The sequence below is a fragment of the Lampetra planeri genome, chromosome 16 (genome assembly GCF_965212315.1).
Source record: "Lampetra planeri chromosome 16, kcLamPlan1.2.h2, whole genome shotgun sequence".
In the NCBI taxonomy this organism is placed as follows: domain Eukaryota; kingdom Metazoa; phylum Chordata; class Hyperoartia; order Petromyzontiformes; family Petromyzontidae; genus Lampetra; species Lampetra planeri.
Window position 1 is genome coordinate 8,686,273 of NC_136122.1, and position 6,000 is coordinate 8,692,272.

A 6,000-nucleotide genomic window follows, 5' to 3' on the forward strand; every position below is an offset into this window, starting at 1 on the left:
ACCACCAACAGCATTTGCTTAATGAAGCAAACCATGCTGACGAAGCTCTGAAAGTCATAACTAGTCCATAGTTTGTTTTAAAAAATGCTGATTGAAAACATTGGACACAAAAGAGCCATAGGTTAATGGACCTAAACACTTTCATTTTTTGATGCTTTAGCAGAACTGATCCTGATGTTACACGTGGCTTTAGCGTGTAACACATTTTCTACATTATTTGAACACAGGCAGTGTTCAATTGCTGTTTATAATGTTACCATCAGCCATGATCTACCCACCGCTGGATGAAAAAGGCCTCTCCCTACATCGTTGCATATACCCTCAAGGTTCTTGTGATGTCATAATCCGTCTCGTTCCTCCGCACCAGGGATCTGACGGCTCCATCTCGGTGGTGATCGTCCGGTCAGGTGAGTTCACTCCTTTGGCTGCTGCTCCATCACTGGCCTCTAAGTCCATCGGCCATCATCCCTTCTACCGTCATGTCCTGCCCCATCTCACATTCATTAACTGTCATTATAATCGACTGGACGTGTGTGAAAAAGAGCCCTATAGCTCATCGGGTTCCTCGAGTATAAATGAAATAAAAAAAATGTGATAATGAGAAAACACGTGGTACAGAGAACAAATGCAAATTAGAGAAATACTTGTGAGTTATAGCTGCCAATTATTTACAGAAACATTTGCATCTCCGTCGCATTGTTCTGCCGTTTTCTCCCCAGAATTCAATTGTTTAAGTAATATTGTGGATGGAGCAATGGTGCAGTGATGAGCGCACTGTGCTTCGAACACGGTGATGTGAGTTCGATTCCTAGCCACGACGAACATGAGTAGCGAGTGATACATCTTCTTGGTTCTTTCGGTAAAGTCACGTAGAAGGGAAGTAATAAAATAATAAAAACAAAACGTAATAAAATAATATAATAGAATTATATTATTTTATAATAGAATTATATTATTTTAATATATTAGAATTATATTATTTTATTACGTTTTGTTTTTATTATTTTATTACTTCCCTTCTACGTGACTTTACCGAAAGAACCAAGAAGATGAATCCCTGCAGTCACGAAAGCTTTAAATCGAAATTTAGCGAGTGATATTTTATCCGGTCCTGGGCTCCACACCTCTTTCACCAAACTACACTGACCAATGTGGTGAAGTATGGCCAAGCAGCTCTCGTGACCAACGGATTGACACGGGGTTCTCATCATATTTCTTGAAGCATAAAATTACGTAAGACATGCAGTGTGGAAAATAATATCTCAAATACAAAGAACATAGGCCTTTACACTTTCAAATACACATACAAGTGTATGTGTGCGCATGTTGATGTATACGTGTACGCTGATGTAAAAATGCAGCATCATAAAGTATTAGCAATGGCTTTTGCCTGTTAGTCTACGTTTAATGGATCACCATGAATTTTTAAAGAGCCCTTTTGCTTTTCTGTATTCTTCCACTAATTAATCAGCAGTCTTGACCGTCTCTGACTTTTATTACCGAAGCTCAATGCGGGGCTATGGAGCGTGATTAGCGAGTATTCAAATTAGAATCAGAATTTATGTTGAATAATAAGAGGTTTTACCTTTTCTGGCAATAAAACATGCGTTAAGATGTAAAAAACCTATTCTTGTTTTTCATACTTTGATACTGGCAAAAAAAGTCCCATGATATACAATCTATAACACTGGTCAACACACTTTTTCTGGCATAAGGTATTCCAACGGTTTCAAGGTAATTTTGGGGTGCTGATTCCAAATCTGGCATCAGTTTTTGTCTATCACATCAGGTTTTTGAGATATCAAATATTGCATTTTCAATTAAAACTGCAGATGAAAAATATTAAATAAATGTAGATATCTACATAAAATGATATTATAAACACACTATCCTAAAAATACAGCACCATATTTTAACACTAAAGCAGTCACTGACTCGCAACAACTTGCAATCATAAGTGACAGAGTTAATTTCGGGTAAAATCAATGAAAATGGGGTATGACGATAGCATAAAAATGAGATGTGATAGAGCAAATCTGAAATCAGATTTGGAATCAGCAAAAGTCCAGACAAGAAAAAAATGCTTTTTTTTTGACCAGTGTAATTTATCCTGGAGAAATCTGATGAGCTATGAAGCTTTCTTCAACAGATGTCCAGTAATAAAAAGACACTGTAACTTACATTCTACTCATATAGGACCAGCTGGAGGGGCTTTGCGATGTGTTGTGCTAGATAAGGTGCCCCCCCCGCCCCCCACTGCTTCCCTTGGCACAGAGTAGCACCCCTAATGAACATGGATTTTTCAATATGTTAGTAATACCTGGCAAAGTGATGGGACTCATTAATAATAAACGCATGACCAGACTATATTGCCCTGCTGTAGTGTGTTTGTAGCCGAGCAATTTTTGTTATTCTTTTAATACATTCAAATTCTAATAACTGAAATAAATTTAAAAGGGTAAAACCCTGTGCATGGGCCCCAGTTGCCTGCTTCTAAGGCCCTCTGTTGAATTCTCCCGGCTCCTTTTCTCAGATGGGGGGAACGCGATGGAGAACACGATATGAATATTTGATTATAACCCAAACAAACCTGAAGATATGTGATGGGCCCTTGCCTCCGTGTCTTTAACACATTAATTGATCAAATTAGATTACTACACACCCACAGTAGCATGCGAAGAAACAGGAAGCTATCTCTACCCTACAGAAGATTAAGTGGAATTTTAAAATATCCACTCCAACCACTGGGTAGGCAATCTATGTACCGAATTGCGTGGAATGCACCTGGTCTCATCAGATTCAGGAAGCTAAGCAGTGTTGAATCAGGCTAATGCTTGGAAAGGCGACCGACCACCACTTTGTGGACAGCAGAAGTCAGAATAATACGTCGCATTTATCAACCGGAGTGGTGAAGTATGATCAAGTGACGCCAATCACCCCGCAACGGCGTTGCGGAAGCTATTATTCGGCAGTGGATTGGCCACCAAAGCCCTTGCGGGCATCAAACTACGAATGGAATATTAACGCCCCACCTGCAGCCCATGCAATATCTCTCGATCAACATTGACAACATCGTCCGCCTAACTTATTCATGCATTTCCATTGAGATTACAATTTGTTGGAAAAACATTACCGTAGTCCCCAGATACTTAGACGCTCCGGAAAGTAAGATGAACAACAACCCTTGTGCCCGGTGTTCAACAAACGTGTACGAAGCTGATCACACAAACACCTCCCGGACTATGAAACACACGCCCAGCTTTTGCTTTGAAATGCTGCGGAAAATAACGTACAAAAAAATACAAAGACCCCCCGTATAACCTAAACAGACTTGGGGAAAGTGCCGTTAGCGAGCACCTATGAAGGCCGGAACAGCACACGAGGGGGTGGGTGGCCGGCACCACGCCCAGCCGCCTTTGTCTTCATCGTGGCGATGTTTTACACACCGCACCAGATATTCGTTTGAGGTTGAGTCGGCATAGGGGAAGCCCAGGACAGGGTTCAAATAATCGTCAGTGGTGTTGGCCGTGAGCGAGAATTGAACTCGGGTTCGCCAGGTTCGTAGAGCAGCGCGCTCACCGCTACACGACCGCCCCCCGTAATGTAGAGTACAGTAAATGATACACCTACAGAACATGATTTGAATATGATTTGGTGACTTTAAAGGCGCATTGCATTTTTAGGCTTGTCACATCCTTATGTGGTGTTTAATGTGCTTTGTGAGATAATTGCTGTATGCACAGACGTGTGAATCTTTCCTTTTTACAAATGAGTACCAATTAGCAGAGGTGTGGACTCGAGTCACGTGACTTGGACTCGAGTCAGACTCGAGTCATGAATTTGATGACTTGCGACTCGACTTGGACTTGCATAACAATGACTTTGTCCCACCTATGAGATGTGGACTCGAGTCATGTGACTTGGACTCGAGTCAGACTCGAGTCATGAATTTGATGACTTGCGACTCGACTTGGACTTGCATAACAATGACTTTGTCCCACCTCTGCCAATTAGTAAGTCTACAAGTCTCGTTTTACAGGGGAGACCCGGGATACAAGGGTGAAGACTTGCAATTTCCTGCTTACGCCGCTGCTGGCGGAAGGGTTTCCACTAGATGGAGCTGCTTTAGACAATCCCTGCCAAGAGTATTTGGCCTACTCTTCCACGCCGGTCAAACGTCTTCAAGCACGTGGGAGTACACACACGTCACCCCATCAATAGATAAGCGAGAGTTTATGGATTTGTACTGCTGAGTGGAGAGAGAGGTGGGGAGGATTGAACAAACCCGATTTATTTTCAACTGGCAGTCCAGTGCCGTGAACCATTACAGCCACGGTAGCATCCTGGGCTACAAAAATCTAATTAAAAAAAAACCCAGCATAATCACGACAAAAAAATCAAATCAACCGCCAAAACAAACCCTTAAGTTGTTACGAGATATCAGGTCAAATGTCTCCTCGTCGGCACCGTCATTAGCCGTGATCTCGCCACACGAATCTGATCACGCGACCCCCAAGGAAAGGCCATCGTCATCTCTCACGGAACACAATGCACAGCGCAACATTTGCAATGCAGAGCTAATAAATAATGACACGAGACAACAACAACGACAACAACAACACGAGACAACAACAACAACACCACGAAGAAGTGCTCCGCCAGCGCACCGGGATGCACCGCGTAGAGCAAAGACAAAGATCCCCCGTATAGCCTGCACAGACTGTTGGGGAAAGTGCTGTTAACGAGCACCTATGATGGCTGGCACGGCACACGAGGGGGTGGGTGTGCCATCAGGCCCGGCCGCCTTTGTCTCCCCAGTGGTGATGTTTACACGCCGCACCAGGGAACCTGTTTGAGGCTGAGTCGACCTAAGGGAAGCCCAGGACCGGTTCAGAAAATCGTCACCGGTGTTGGCCGTGAGTGGGAATCGAACTCGGGTCACGCCGGGTTCGTAGCGCTGCCCACACCGTGTAGACAAAGACAAAGATCCCCCGTGTAGCCTTAACAGACTGTAGGGGCAAGTGCTGTTAGCGAGCACCTATGAAGGCCGGCACGGCACACGAGGGGGTGGGTGGCCAACACCACGCCCGACCGCCTTTGTCTCCCTAGTGGCGATGTTTACACACCGCACCAGGTACTCGCGTAGAGCCCACACACACACACGCACACAAGGAGATGTCCCCACAGCAATCACGGGCCGGTCCCGGTCCTCACAACGCGCGCATTCGTTAATTTGCGCTCTGGTGGTGCAACAACAATAACAACAATAAACAAAAACAACCACCAAACATTGTCACAAGCAGTGGCTAAAAATGGAAACGTTCAACAAATAATCACGCAGCTCCTCGTCAGATGTACCCGGCGGGGCTTATCGCGGTGTTCCGCCGTGATTAGCGAGCATCCGGCACGGTGGGCGGTGGTGGAGTCTTATCTGGTGGAGAGGGGATGATGTGTGGAGAAGATTATAGTGGAGGTGGCGGCGGTGTGGATGGAGCGGTGGCGCAGCGGTTAGCGCACTGCGCGATTCCCGCTCGCGAACGATATCGATGACGGATATCTGAGCCGGTCGTGATGGCCTCCACTCGGTCGACTCAGCCTTAATTGAGTACCCGTGTGCGATGTTTAAACATCGGCACCGGGGAGACAAAGGCGGACGGGCGTGGTGCTAGCCAGCGCGCTGTGCAAGCACACAAGGCTGGCTGCTACTCGCAAACGGCACTTGCCCCACCAATCCGTTAAAGGCTACACGGAGGGGGGGTGGGAGGGCTGGTGGGGGATCTTTGGTGTGCAGGAGGGAATTCAGCATCTCGACTGCTTACTCCTTGTATGGGCTTGGAGCGTGGGCGGGTTGGTGGGGAGCCCGCGCCGTGACGCACATTCTCCCACCCCGCAGGACACGCGTGGGGGTGGTGGTGGTGGTGTTGAGGGCTTCTCGGCGTGCGTGCGTGCGTGTGTCTCTCTCGCTCTCTGTGTCAGTGTGCATGTGTGTCGGTACGTGCG